The sequence below is a fragment of the Dermacentor andersoni genome, unplaced genomic scaffold (genome assembly GCF_023375885.2).
Source record: "Dermacentor andersoni unplaced genomic scaffold, qqDerAnde1_hic_scaffold ctg00000712.1, whole genome shotgun sequence".
In the NCBI taxonomy this organism is placed as follows: domain Eukaryota; kingdom Metazoa; phylum Arthropoda; class Arachnida; order Ixodida; family Ixodidae; genus Dermacentor; species Dermacentor andersoni.
In genome coordinates, this window is record NW_027315390.1 from 10001 (window position 1) to 25000 (window position 15000).

The window sequence follows — 15000 nt, forward strand, 5'->3', positions numbered from 1 at the left end:
TGGTTGCGGACTTTGCCGCGCGCAGCTTGAGCGGTGAGCATTTTCAGTCGCCATATGTGGCTTAAGCGCGGGCGGGGTGTGGCCGCCCCGGCTGACGTGGTAGCGGACTTGGCGTAATGTTGCCCGTTGTTTCACAGGAAACGGGCACCGCGAATTTCATGCTTTCTTTCCAGCTTGGAACGTTTGGCTTTGTGTGCGGGTGCTGCATTTAAGGAGCTGTGTATAACTTTATAGAGCGTCTCAAGAAAAACAATTTGTTTGAAGCTTCACACGTGAGAGGAGCGGCTTCTGAGTACGAGGCGGTTTTCCTTTTTTTTTTTTTCTGCCGATAATTGTACTCATCTGCCACGTCTCTCACCACGATATGATATTTTTTTGGGGGGTTTCTCCTTTGATCCTCAAGTGAACGGACTGTCCAGTACTGATGCCATTTACAAAAATCCAAAACAGCAGAGGCCCGCACCTGCTCAATCAACGCCAACTCAATTTAAGGAAGGGCTGTTCAAAAGCTGATCGAAACCATCCAGTTTGGGAAAACCTATTTTATGCAGTAGTTTTTATTATTATTTTTTTTTTATTGTGAGAGACGTGAAATCCACACCACGAAATGAACGTCCCTTTGTTACCCTTTTGTTACCGCGGCTTCGAAACCGTGCGTAATACCAATTTAATTGTGTCCTGGTTGGCCGTTTGTCAGCACTTTGTGTTCTTCTAGAAAATCAACTACTAGTTTATAAATTACGTGCGCGAAATTTTCCTCCGTGTGCACCACCAAAATACTTAAAGAAGAGAGAATGCGTCCGGGGCCTTGGGATTTCGAAAATGCCGTGCTCTGAAATTTTCACATCCGCCATTGGAAAGATAATTATTATCCGTCGTAAAAAAGAAAAAAAAAAAGAAAGAAATCACATTTGAAATTATCATTGAAAGTGGCCACGTTTTTCGGGGCATGTCTTGATGAAATAATTTCAGTTCAGTTCAGCATGATTGGATTTCATCTTTTCCAGTATTCTCAGTACTCTCGTTGTAGTACCAATTGCCGGCAGATTTTTTTTTTAGTTGTTTAGAGTTATACATTCCTGAACGATGTTTTTCTTTTCCTCAAAGCTAGCCATAGAACCAGCGCTTTCTATAAAATCATGACAATAAGAATCCAGCATATCGGTTCATCTTCGGCGCGATTAAAGTTCGGGAACTGGCGATTTTTTATTGCCGTGATCAAGAAGGTTAACACCAGATAAGGCGTGATATTTCAGCATACCAGTCACGATATCTAATCGAATCTAAGATTGAAATGGCGTTCTGAATTCTTTCGGTTCCAGATAGAAAGAAACAGAAAAAAAAAAAAAAAAAGAAAGGATGTGATTGATTGCCATTCAAATCTGAAGACCGCGTGGAGAAAGTGTTCCGGTTTACATTCGGCAAATCAAAATGAACGGCTAAAATTAATCCATCGTCTGGTTTCATGCGCGAGATCACGTAAAAGGCAGCCATTCTTCTTAGCATGGTTTCTCTCTTTTGCTCTCTCATTCGCGCACGGAAATTTCTTCGTACGGGAATTTTATGAAGCGAAGGCGGCTGCAGACCATTTTCTTTGTTTAGTTCATGTTCGTAGGCGCAAATTACAAACCTAACACTTGGAGCAACATTTCCACTACTCTAGAGGGGCATAAACTGTAGACAGTGCACGCTTTCTCATTTATCCAATCGCTCGCAAACACATTGCATTGCTAGTCTACAGTGGCAATACAAAGTGACGTTTCACCATGCACGTCGAAGTTCATTACCAGTACCGCGCCAGCATCGACCGGCCGGCGAAGCGACGAGCTCAGCAGCGCATGCGCAAGGCCCGACACCACCCCAACCGAGCTTCCCTGCTTATCGGAGAGAGCAAGTGCGCGTGAACACGGGCGCGTCTGAGTATCTGGATTTAAAAAAAAAAAGAAAAAGAAAGCGTTTCCGAGATATTGACAAAGACAAGTGGTCGCGGTCGCTCTGAATCTTATCGTATTATAGAAAACGTGGGATGGCGGCGCTTCCTCGAGGGTCAGAAAGTACAATCGTCGAACTAGGTGGCAAGTGGAGTACATCCTTTTTCTTGGAACGGTTTGCAATTGACTGCTTGAATGTGCCGACCACGCGTCGCGGGTCGCGTATAGAGCCAACCGTTGGCAAGCACGCGTCTAGCGTAGCAGCAGAACCGATCGCGGTTGCGATAACCCATCGTTGGCAGCGAAAAAGAAAAACACCCACACGCAGTTTGTAGCAATAACCGTACAAATCAATGTGGTTTTAAATATAGCTTCACTGGTCACCCAAGAAGGGCACCGAAACTTTCTCATGACGCACACCGCTGTAGTCCACAAAGAACAAAGCGCACAAAATAGATATGATACAGCCGCACCGCATTATTTCGTGTTTTCACCATTTCATTACTTTCGTGTGCATGCGCGCTAGGGCCACGCAGGCCAGGAGTAAAAGGCACGAAAAAAAAAAAAAAAATGGTACGCAATCCTAAGCTTTGACTTGACTGCTGTGGCACTCGCATTTGTGTTCTTTACCTTAGGCGAACGCAATGCGCAAACTGAACTGGAATTTCCAATAATGGAAATTCCTGTTTGGCTCATATTTGCGTTTTTCGCCCGAGCAAGCGCTTCACTGCACTACGCTTTGCCCCTTCAACGTGGCTACACTGCCCGGCAGGCGTGTTCTGCGTAGGGCCGAACCTGCAGGCAAAAAGCATGGGCGCCGCCATCTTGTTGAGAGCGGCGCCAGGGACACAATCGCGCCTAGCTCATTGAGTTTTCCCCCAAAACTGAAAAAAATTTGACTTCATTAAACGAGAAAGATGCCACGAGTGTCCCAACAAAAAGCTTTGAGGATTACCGAAGGGTAACTGAGGGCGACGCAACGGGCTCTGGAAAGAAGGATGATGGGTGTGGCGTCACGGGGGGATCGGAATAGAGCAGATTGGGGTGTGCGAGAACAAACGCTCGTTAATGACACCAAAGTTTAAACCAGGAAAAACAAATGGGCATGCGCAGGGCATGCAATCTGGGGGGAAGATAACCGGTGGCCATTAAGGGTTACAGACTGAATTCCGAGAGGAGGGAAGCGTAGCAGGGGGTGGCAGAAAGGTAGGAGGGCAGATTAGATTAGGGACTACATGGCGACAATCGGCACCTGACCGGGGTACTTGGAGGATCATGGGAGATGCCTTTGCCCTGCAGTGGGCGTAGCCAGGATGATGATGATGATGATGTTCATGATGAAAAGGTAGCAACAGGTCTTCGTAACATACAGGTTAGAAAGATGAGGCACCTTTTAACCCTTGAATATATTTCGCCACATTCGGGCATACGACAAGTTTGTTTTCGAGGCGCTCGGTCCCACTGCTGCGAAAATGTGTACACAAAGGCTGCACAGTAGTTGCCAGAAATCGGGCACTCTATTTTTCTTTCATAGGGAATCTTTCTTCCACTTGGGCAGCGGATTTCGGCGGCAGGGCGAGCTTGCGTGGGCGCGGTGGTTTACGGATCCAAGCGATAGTGAACTCCAAAATCCAGTGTTGGCTTTGAGTGGGATTCATATTGATTGCGAACCCCACGGCTAATCCTACCCCCCATCCCCCCAAGTGGCTCTTTACAGGAGACAATCATTCAGAGACATCGGACAAATAGGAATTCTGGTTCTTTCTTTTGCTTTCATTAATTTTTCTCGAAGCCCATAACTAGAAATTCTGGAGCGGCTGTCCCATTTGCGACGCAACAAGTGCGACGCTACACACAGATGGAGTGGCAGTTTAATTACTCTCGTGGTCCGCGAACCGGCATCGTTGCGTGTAGTATAGGAATGGTGCGTGTCAAGTCAGTGCTCGCGTTGAGCTTGTGCTCTTCATTTTGATTGAATGAAGTCTCACCTAAGTGAGCGGGGCCGATCCCGGAGGTAGTGCAATACCGGGCCGACCTGCGGCGGAGGTGAAGCAGGCTTCAAGCACTCCGCCAACTTCCAAAAATAGGTTTAATATCGTGGGTCCATATAGAACCCGTATCAGATATTAAGCTGATAAGAACAGATACTACACTTTGATCTTAGCCAAAAGGCCGAGAAGCGATGTCCTTCACTTCACTTCATTGTACTACTGCCTTGTGGGCGCCCTGCCGACATGGGTAACCTCAGCAACAGCGTGGGCAATATTATAAAATTCAGCCTGTGTACAGACTCAACGCTCCCTATCTCACGGATGAATTCGCAACGCCTCAGTCTTTCGCTGTTAACGAAACGCTGTCGCGTAGAAACGAGACCCGAGTGCAAGCTTGCTTGTAACGCGAAACCAACCAAGGCAACCTCGTAGAAAACGGAACAGGCGAGCGGAAAAAAAACGCGCCAGGGGAATGCTTACTTCCGTCTGAATGCGACCGCTCAAGGTGACCTTCCTTGAGGGCTTCGTTTCAAGCCCGTGTGCAATTGTAATATACTACGCGCATTTCCTTCATTTCTTTTTATTTACCGCAAGGCCCACTGAAAATTTTGATACGGCACAGGCCGGGACGGATCGCAACGTGTCGAATCGACCGGTAGAATTAGGTAGCATGCCCCATGTACGAAGACGAGCAACATAGAAGTGAATGACAAAATAAATATAGAAAACGCTGCACACTCCTTCCAACCGGAAACATAGAGGGGAGAAAGATCGCCATCTGAAACACAGGCATTGTAAAAAAAAGAAAAAAAAAAGTGCTACCCTCATCATCTTTACCATTACCGTGTGTGTGTATGTATATATGCATGTGTGTGTGTGTGTGTTTGTGTATTTATATATATATATATATATATATATATATATATATATATATATATATATATATATATATATACGCACACATGCTAGCATAGCTTAAACGCAGCTGGAAAGCTCAGCCTTGCACAAGAACCACCCCCTGTCGCAAACCCCTTTGAAACATTCAAATGCCAAACACGAGTAGAGCGAGGTCGTTCGAACCTGGCGCCAAAACGCATTGGCGCCATCTGTGTACGGAACTAGGAAAACCTGCGGACTTTGCAATACAGAAAGAAAGGTAGATGGCGCGAGCTAACGCTCCATTGCATACTAAGAACGAGAGTTAGTGAATAATGGCAGAAACGTCTTGGGAAGAGAAAAAAAAAAAAAAACACGCAAAAGTTGTTGGCTTGTGCAAGCACTCTATGTTACAGCGATTAAAGAGCATAGCATCTTCTACAACAGCAGCTACAAAAAGAAGAAGAACGTGAGAGAGGGAGAGAGACAGGCGTGTTTCTTTGGAATGCAGAGCATGCAGCACATACTATAAAGTGCCAAAGAGACGGGGAAAGCAGATGGCGCGAAGGTGTATGTCCTCAAAGCTTGAAAGCAATTTCTAAATTACATGTACCGAAGTCCACCTACTCTCATCAGGTTGCTCCCGCCTCCAGTTGCGTTTAAAGTGAAATTACAGTCGCCTCAAAGGCAGACAGAGAGAGAGTGAAAATAGGTACACTTGCTTCGCGCAGCTGCAGCCGTTCAAATTTTACAGCAAGAGCACTCCCGAAGCAACAAAGTCCGCTGCCCGCCTGGGCGCAATGCGCTCGCTTCAGTAAATTGCCGTGCTGGCCTCGGCAACCAAGAGGTGTAGTGCGGCAGACTGCTGCATTGTAGCACACCGCAAACCGTGCAGACGTAAGCGATCGCCTCGACATCGCTGCGAGCGCTCGAAGAGACAAAGTCCGAAACCACGTGTGCCGGGGCGGTGCGAGCGCGACGCCTTTGACGCAACTTTTGCGTACAAGCCGCCGCACCGCCACGACGGAATCGCTGGCATCCCGCACGCAGCTGCATTGTGTCACGCCGGCAATCGTTGAAACACCACGCAGTCGTCGGCGTCGGCCCCGACATGGTTGCGAGCGCTGGAAGAGACAAAGTCCGAAACCGCGTGTGCCGGGGCGGCGCGAGCGCGACGCCTTTGACGCAACTTTTGCGTACAAGCCGCCGCACGGACACGACGGAGCCGGTGTCACCCTGCAGAGGGCTGCACTATAGCACGCCGGGAACCGGCAAAGAACCGCGCAGACGTCGTCGTTGGCCGCGGCGTTGCCGCGAGCACGCGAAGAGACAAAGTCCGAAAGGACGTCAGCCGGGGCGTCGAGCACGCCGCCCGCACTGTTCGCACGCGTGCTCGGAAATGGCGAAGGGGCCGCGCTAGCGTGCCTTGAATCGGTGAGCGGCGGTACCGCGGCGATCGCCAGAGCTCGAATCCGCCCTGCAAAAGCCAAATATTGGCGCTCGGCTCGGCGCAGTACGCCGCCGCGTCGCACGAGTACGGCCCCATGGAGGTCTGGGCACTTATCGCTGCTACTGTAAGGGGCCGTACGGCCCCGGCCGACATTGTACCGTAGTGCGATTTTCGGCTTGCGCGTGCTCGTGGCGTAGTCCGCGCACCGTTCCGACGTCGACAATCGTGCCCACGACTACGCGAGCGCTGGAAGAGACAAAGTCCGAAACCGCGTGTGCCGGGGCGGCGCGAGCGCGACGCCTTTGACGCAACTTTTGCGTACAAGCCGCCGCACGGACACGACGGAGCCGGTGTCGCCCTGCAGAGGGCTGCACTATAGCACGCCGGGAACCGGCAAAGAACACGCGCAGACGTCGTCGTTGGCCGCGGCGTTGCCGCGAGCACGCGAAGAGACAAAGTCCGAAACGACGTCAGCCGGGGCGTCGAGCACGCCGCCCGCACTGTTCGCACGCGTGCTCGGAAATGGCGAAGGGGCCGCGCTAGCGTGCCTTGAATCGGTGAGCGGCGGTACCGCGGCGATAGCCAGAGCTCGAATCCGCCCTGCAAAAGCCAAATATTGGCGCTCGGCTCGGCGCAGTACGCCGCCGCGTCGCACGAGTACGGCCCCATGGAGGTCTGGGCACTTATCGCTGCTACTGTAAGGGGCCGTACGGCCCCGGCCGACATTGTACCGTAGTGCGATTTTCGTCTTGCGCGTGCTCGTGGCGGTGTCCGCGCACCGTTCCGACGTCGACAATCGTGCCCACGACTACGCGAGCGCTGGAAGAGACAAAGTCCGAAACCGCGTGTGCCGGGGCGGCGCGAGCGCGACGCCTTTGACGCAACTTTTGCGTACAAGCCGCCGCACGGACACGACGGAATCGCTGGCATCCCGCACGCAGCTGCATTGTGTCACGCCGGCAATCGTTGAAACACCACGCAGTCGTCGGCGTCGGCCCCGACATGGTTGCGAGCGCTGGAAGAGACAAAGTCCGAAACCGCGTGTGCCGGGGCGGCGCGAGCGCGACGCCTTTGACGCAACTTTTGCGTACAAGCCGCCGCACGGACACGACGGAGCCGGTGTCGCCCTGCAGAGGGCTGCACTATAGCACGCCGGGAACCGGCAAAGAACCGCGCAGACGTCGTCGTTGGCCGCGGCGTTGCCGCGAGCACGCGAAGAGACAAAGTCCGAAACGACGTCAGCCGGGGCGTCGAGCACGCCGCCCGCACTGTTCGCACGCGTGCTCGGAAATGGCGAAGGGGCCGCGCTAGCGTGCCTTGAATCGGTGAGCGGCGGTACCGCGGCGATCGCCAGAGCTCGAATCCGCCCTGCAAAAGCCAAATATTGGCGCTCGGCTCGGCGCAGTACGCCGCCGCGTCGCACGAGTACGGCCCCATGGAGGTCTGGGCACTTATCGCTGCTACTGTAAGGGGCCGTACGGCCCCGGCCGACATTGTACCGTAGTGCGATTTTCGTCTTGCGCGTGCTCGTGGCGGTGTCCGCGCACCGTTGCGACGTCGACAATCGTGCCCACGACTACGCGAGCGCTGGAAGAGACAAAGTCCGAAACCGCGTGTGCCGGGGCGGCGCGAGCGCGACGCCTTTGACGCAACTTTTGCGTACAAGCCGCCGCACGGCCACGACGGAGCCGGTGTCACCCTGCAGAGGGCTGCACTGTAGCACGCCGGGAACCGGCAAAGAACCGCGCAGACGTCGTCGTTGGCCGCGGCGTTGCCGCGAGCACGCGAAGAGACAAAGTCCGAAACGACGTCAGCCGGGGCGTCGAGCACGCCGCCCGCACTGTTCGCACGCGTGCTCGGAAATGGCGAAGGGGCCGCGCTAGCGTGCCTTGAATCGGTGAGCGGCGGTACCGCGGCGATCGCCAGAGCTCGAATCCGCCCTGCAAAAGCCAAATATTGGCGCTCGGCTCGGCGCAGTACGCCGCCGCGTCGCACGAGTACGGCCCCATGGAGGTCTGGGCACTTATCGCTGCTACTGTAAGGGGCCGTACGGCCCCGGCCGACATTGTACCGTAGTGCGATTTTCGTCTTGCGCGTGCTCGTGGCGGTGTCCGCGCACCGTTGCGACGTCGACAATCGTGCCCACGACTACGCGAGCGCTGGAAGAGACAAAGTCCGAAACCGCGTGTGCCGGGGCGGCGCGAGCGCGACGCCTTTGACGCAACTTTTGCGTACAAGCCGCCGCACGGCCACGACGGAGCCGGTGTCACCCTGCAGAGGGCTGCACTGTAGCACGCCGGGAACCGGCAAAGAACCGCGCAGACGTCGTCGTTGGCCGCGGCGTTGCCGCGAGCACGCGAAGAGACAAAGTCCGAAACGACGTCAGCCGGGGCGTCGAGCACGCCGCCCGCACTGTTCGCACTCGTGCTCGGAAATGGCGAAGGGGCCGTGCTAGCGTGCCTCGAATCGATCGGCCGGGGGCCCCGTAGGGCGACAGACAGGCAATTGTGCAGGAAACCGTACTGGCCATTGGCGAGAAATTGCCGTTCGCGCATTCGGTGGACGCGCTGCGCTTTCACGACTTCGGCATTGTGCTGCCGACGTAAGCTTTCAATCTTGCTCGCGGCGTTACGAGGCGGCACGATTTTCGCCAAACGCTCGTCGAAAGTGGCACGAGTACGGCCCCATGGAGGTCTGGGTACTTATCGCTGCTATTATATGGGGGTCCCAGAGAGCAGTCGCCCCCAAAGCGACCTGGGTGTTTGATATGCGGCGGGCTTCGTGCCCGTCAAGCGTGTCCCCGGTATCGCTCCCGTGGATCCCACAGCTGACGTCTGCAGCCTCATCCGCTTGATGCGTTAGGGGCTGGTTGTCGGACGACGCTTTTTCCACGATATCGAAGTGTGTTCCGCATCGTCCTCGGACGAATCAAATACGAAAGCGCCGAAGGCGCGGGCGTGACCCGTCGCCTAGCGGCTTTGCCGTCTCGGCTACGTTGCAAGTGTCGGTCGGTCCACCAGTGCTGCGGGCTCGAGAGAAACCGCAAGCCGCGATCGAGTCGACACAACCGGTCTATCGAGAATGTTGCGTGCTTCTTGCCGCGTGGCGATACCCGGCCCTGCGGGGAGGGCGCCGTTGCGAGCTCGAACGCCGTCGTCTCGGACTGTGCAAAGTGCTACCCTTTGCGAGAACGAAGCGTGTTGGGGCGCCTGAAGGTGGCCTCGGCATCGCAAAAACGGCGTCCGGCCTGCTTGAAAGGCTGGACGCGCAGTTGAACGATTACCTGGTTGATCCTGCCAGTAATCATATGCTTGTCTCAAAGATTAAGCCATGCATGTCTAAGTACATGCCGAAATAAGGCGAAACCGCGAATGGCTCATTAAATCAGTTATGGTTCCTTAGATCGTTTCTTCCTACTTGGATAACTGTGGCAATTCTAGAGCTAATACATGCAGTGAGCCTGAAGCCCTTTGGGCGACGGGTGCTTTTATTAGACCAAGATCGATCGGGTTTCGGCCCGTATTGTGTGGTGACTCTGGATAACTTTGTGCTGATCGCATGGCCACGAGCCGGCGACGTTTCTTTCAAGTGTCTGCCTTATCAACTTTCGATGGTAGGTTACTTGCTTACCATGGTTGTTACGGGTAACGGAGAATCAGGGTTCGATTCCGGAGAGGGAGCCTGAGAAACGGCTACCACATCCAAGGAAGGCAGCAGGCGCGCAAATTACCCACTCCCGGCACGGGGAGGTAGTGACGAAAAATAACAATACGGGACTCTTTTGAGGCCCCGTAATTGAAATGAGTACACTCTAAATCCTTTAACGAGGATCAATTGGAGGGCAAGTCTGGTGCCAGCAGCCGCGGTAATTCCAGCTCCAATAGCGTATACTAAAGCTGCTGCGGTTAAAAAGCTCGTAGTTGGATCTCAGTTCCAGACGAGTAGTGCATCTACCCGATGCGACGGCTCGGACTGAACATCATGCCGGTCCTTTCTTGGTGCACTTCATTGTGTGCCTCGAGAAGGCCGGTGCTTTTACTTTGAAAAAATTAGAGTGCTCAACGCAGGCGAGTCGCCTGAATAAACTTGCATGGAATAATAGAACAAGACCTCGTTTCTGTTCTGTTGGTTTTTGGAATACGAGGTAATGATTAAGAGGGACAGACGGGGGCATTCGTATTGCGGCGCTAGAGGTGAAATTCTTGGACCGTCGCAAGACGAACTACTGCGAAAGCATTTGCCAAGAATGTTTTCTTTGATCAAGAACGAAAGTCAGAGGTTCGAAGGCGATCAGATACCGCCCTAGTTCTGACCATAAACGATGCCAACCAGCGATCCGCCTGAGTTACTCAAATGACTCGGCGGGCAGCTTCCGGGAAACCAAAGTGTTTGGGTTCCGGGGGAAGTATGGTTGCAAAGCTGAAACTTAAAGGAATTGACGGAAGGGCACCACCAGGAGTGGAGCCTGCGGCTTAATTTGACTCAACACGGGAAAACTTACCCGGCCCGGACACTGGGAGGATTGACAGATTGAGAGCTCTTTCTTGATTCGGTGGATGGTGGTGCATGGCCGTTCTTAGTTGGTGGAGCGATTTGTCTGGTTAATTCCGATAACGAACGAGACTCTAGCCTATTAAATAGGTGCGGGGTTCCCAGCACCTTACAACCTTCTTAGAGGGACAAGCGGCTCCTAGCCGCACGAAACAGAGCAATAACAGGTCTGTGATGCCCTTAGATGTCCGGGGCCGCACGCGCGCTACACTGAAGGAAGCAGCGTGTCTTTATCCCTGTCTGAAAAGACTGGGTAACCCGTGGAACTTCTTTCGTGATTGGGATAGGGGCTTGCAATTGTTCCCCTTGAACGAGGAATTCCCAGTAAGCGCGAGTCATAAGCTCGCGTTGATTACGTCCCTGCCCTTTGTACACACCGCCCGTCGCTACTACCGATTGAATGATTTAGTGAGGTCTTCGGACCGATGTCCGGCGCGGCCTTTCGGTTGCGCCGGTCTGTTGGAAAGATGACCAAACTTGATCATTTAGAGGAAGTAAAAGTCGTAACAAGGTTTCCGTAGGTGAACCTGCGGAAGGATCATTACCGGATTGTGAAGGGTGGCGAGCGCCATTGTTTCTACCCCGTGTGGGTGAAGCAGCTCGCTGCGCCCGACGCTTTCCGCCGCTGGCCCCGCTTGGACGCGGGGACGGCTATACCCGAACATGCCGGGGACTGCCTGAATTTTGAGGGGCGCCCCGTGCCAAATTTGTTGCGCCCAGTGGACGCCGGCTGCAACCTTGGACGGTTGGCTTGGCCGCGCCCGCGGGTAGAAACGGCGTAACGCACACTGGGTGGGCTTTCTGTCCGCTTTGGCGCTCTTGCGCGGAATGGGAGTAAGACGACCCGACCTGCTGCTTTGCCCAGTACGAGGGGAACGGCGAAGCGTGCGGTCGGTCAAGGAACTGACGGTCGAGAGCTAATGCCGCTGCCGCTTAGTACACACACGGAACCGTGGTGCGAGCGCTCTCCCGTCCTCCGCGGCAAACGCTGCCGAGTCTGAAAAGTCTGGCGGCTGCCGGTCGCTTCCTGCGGCGAGTATGGAGTAACGACCCGACTTTGTTGCCGCCCAAGTACTAAAGGAACGGTGTGGCGCTCGGTCGGTCATGGAACTGTCGGTATGAGGGTGCGGCTGCCAAGTACGGAAGGAACCGTGGCCTAAAGTGCTCTCCCGTCCTCCGCGGCAAATGCCACCGAGTCCGAAAGGGCCGGAGGCTGCCGGTCGGCTCCTGCTCGTGACGCGCGAGGTGTCGAGATCGCGGTTTAATGCGACGACGTCTGCAGGCTATTCGCCCGCCGCCGAGGGAAAGGCGGCGTTGCTGCGAAGTACCGAAGGAAACGCGGCTTTGCTACGTCGGAAGCGTTCTGCGGTTAGCGGACTTGTGCGCTTTGGGAAGGCGCCGCACGTCGAAAGAGGAAGTACGGACAGACGAGGGACTGTAGTCCCGGATTCGAACGCACTTGCGGCCAGGCCCTTGCTGGCTTCGTCTTCCGCCTCAAGTAGACTTGTTGTGGCGCCGGCGCAGGGAGCCGTCCCTGGCACTGGCCGAGTGGTTTTGGAGAGCTGCGCGAGTACGCGCGCCGGGCTCTTGTCTTTCGTCTCAAGTAGGCTGTTGGATCAACAGCGGTTATGCTGCGGCGATCTGCCGATGCGAAAGAGTGTGTGTGTGTTTGAGGCCCTTCTATGAACCTACTGCTGACTGAAGCGAAGCACGTCGATGGGGGTGAAGCCCTGCCCGTGGCCGTGTAGCCGTTAAAGACTCCACAGCGGCTTAGCCCTAATCATGGCTCTGTCGCTCTTTGCAATTTTTAGTGGAGCGATGTGAACGTGCACACGAGACACACGGGTCCGGTGGTTGGATGGCAGGTAAAACCGGCTTCGAGTGCGCGCAAACGGCATAAGCTACCTCGAGGGCAAGCGAGGAAGGCGTGGGCGCAAAACACACGCGCGAGTAGCAGGAGTGGAGTGCCATTAGGCTTTCAGCTGCTGAGACGCGGCCGCCGAAAGAGCGAGACTGGAGGAGCGCACGCCGAAAGGCGCTCTTCGAAACCACACACAGGGAGACGCCACGTGCCTAAAACCCTGGTTGTACTGTACTGAATTGAACAAACCTATTTTTCACGACTCTAAGCGGTGGATCACTCGGTTCTCGGGTCGATGAAGAACGCAGCCAGCTGCGAGACTTGGTGTGAATTGCAGGACACACTGAGCACTGATTCTTTGAACGCACATTGCGGCCTTGGGTCTTCCCTTGGCTTCGTCTGTCTGAGGGTCGGATCACATATCAAGAGAGACTTCGGCGCACAGGGAACGTGCGTCCGTCGACTCGTTTTGACCGCGTCGGCATCATGGACAGTACGTTGAGCGCTAAAGCCACGCGCCAGCGGCCTCACGAGAGGGAGACGGTGGCAAACCGTTGTGCCAATTCTTCGAAAAGACGGAAACGAGGCATTACTACTGCAGCGTGACGAGTGCGCGCCTCTAGCAAGACCGCCGCAGGATGGAGTCGGATACCTGCAGGGAAAGAGCGGTCCAAGCACGAGGCGCGAACGTCTGTTGCCATGTAGCGCGCACGTTTGCGAGAGAGTCGGAAGCGCACGCTTGCGTGCACGGAAAACGTGGGAATGAAACGCCGGCCGATTCCCGCGCCGTGCGCAAAGCCAGCGCGATCGCAATTTGCGCTGTTTGCCTTCGAAGTACGTCGAGCTCCAGAGCTGGTCGCTCGTTCACGTCACCGCAGTTGTGTGGGCGCCCTTCCGGGCTTCGTCGCAGGAATGGGAATCGGCAGATTCTTGCGAGGAGCGGGGAGGAGAAGGGTGGCCCCCCGAAAGCGGTTCGACGCGACAGCGCAGTCTGCGAGCGAGAAGAGTCACGGCACGGCGGAGAATTGCCGCGAAACGGAAAATGTCTCCTTCGAGAGCGTGGGTGCCCCGTTGGCCGAGCTGAAGCGTTCCGTCGTAGTCCGCCGTCGGTCCAAGTGCTTCGCAGTCTCTGTCCCCTAAAGACTGGGCCACTCCAGTTGGGGCAGGGGCGACGCTACACGAGACGATGCCTCCCGCCAGGTTTTAGTCGCCCCTGCGGTGCCCGCTGAAGCGGCGCGCTGCTAAGGCGATCTTTGCCTCGGTGGTGTTTGGGCTTCAGACACGGTCGCTTACCACGCAACTGCTCGTGCGCCGCACGCGCGCAGGCGGTTCACCGCCTGCCAGCCTCGTCTATAAGTAGCTCCGTGTTGGGCGAAGGACGTGGTAGGGCGTCGCACTCGGTTGGCGCTGGGTTTTCGAACGTGTCGAGTCCTTTTCGGCATACCGCTCGTATGACGCACGCGCGCAGGCGTTGTGCCGCCTGCCAGCCTCGTCCGTAAGGACGTGGCAGGGCGTCGTACTCGGTCGTGCTGGAATGGGCGAAAGCGATGTATCCGTTGTCGACCTCAGATCAGGCGAGACAACCCGCTGAATTTAAGCATATCACTAAGCGGAGGAAAAGAAACCAACAGGGATTCCCCGAGTAGCTGCGAGCGAAACGGGACCGAGCCCAGCACCGAATCCCCCGTCCTTGCAGGCGGTCGGGAAATGTGGTGTATGGGAGGCGACGTTCTCGGGTGTTTGCGACGGTGCAAGTCCCCCTGACAGGGGCTTGTCCCAGAGTGGGTGCCAGGCCCGTCTCCGCCGTTGCGCGCCCGGGATGAAGCCTCCCGTGAGTCGGGTTGCTTGAGAGTGCAGCCCTAAGTGGGTGGTAAACTCCAATCTAAGGCTAAATACGACCGAGAGACCGATAGTTCACAAGTACCGTGAGGGAAAGTTGAAAAAGAACTTTGAAGAGAGAGTTCAAGAGTACGTGAAACCGCTTAGAGTAAAACGGGTGGGCCCTCGAAGCTCGAAAGCGGTGGGATTCAGTCTCCGGAAGACCGCGGAGCCGGCGGCGTCGGGGTAAACGGCCCCCTTCGGGGGGCTGTTCCGGCTGCTGGCACGCAGACGCGGTCTCCAGGGTGCGCACTTCCCACCGCCGGTAAGAACGCCGCGACGGACGCGGGTCAATGGGAAAAGTACGACTTTGAGTCCGGCTATGGAGGTGACCTGCCCGTCCCTTCGGGGACGGCACGCGGGAGTTATACCTCGCCGTGCACGAGAAGTTCGTCACCCCGTCCAGGCCCCATGGGCTTCTCCCGGCTGTCGGGAGGCCCGAACGATGACGCCCTCCGGAAA

General features: G+C 55.2%; 4 non-coding genes across 4 annotated transcripts in view; 3 read left to right on the forward strand and 1 right to left on the reverse strand.

Annotated features, from left to right (window-relative positions):
- Positions 1 to 3923: 3923 nt before the first annotated feature.
- On the reverse strand, positions 3924 to 4115 carry LOC140214888 (U2 spliceosomal RNA). Its single transcript, XR_011891815.1, has one exon. It is a non-coding gene; the product is annotated as a U2 spliceosomal RNA (small nuclear RNA).
- Positions 4116 to 9528: 5413 nt separating this feature from the next.
- Positions 9529 to 11343, forward strand: LOC140214889 (small subunit ribosomal RNA). Its single transcript, XR_011891816.1, has one exon. It is a non-coding gene; the product is annotated as a small subunit ribosomal RNA (ribosomal RNA).
- A 1577-nt stretch (positions 11344 to 12920) lies between these two features.
- LOC140214887 (5.8S ribosomal RNA) lies at positions 12921 to 13073 on the forward strand. The gene has a single exon (XR_011891814.1). It is a non-coding gene; the product is annotated as a 5.8S ribosomal RNA (ribosomal RNA).
- A 1147-nt stretch (positions 13074 to 14220) lies between these two features.
- Positions 14221 to 15000, forward strand: part of LOC140214886 (large subunit ribosomal RNA) — a 3964-nt gene continuing 3184 nt past the window's right edge. The window contains exon 1 of the ribosomal RNA XR_011891813.1: positions 14221 to 15000. This exon is cut by the window's right edge and continues 3184 nt beyond it. This is a non-coding gene — a ribosomal RNA (large subunit ribosomal RNA).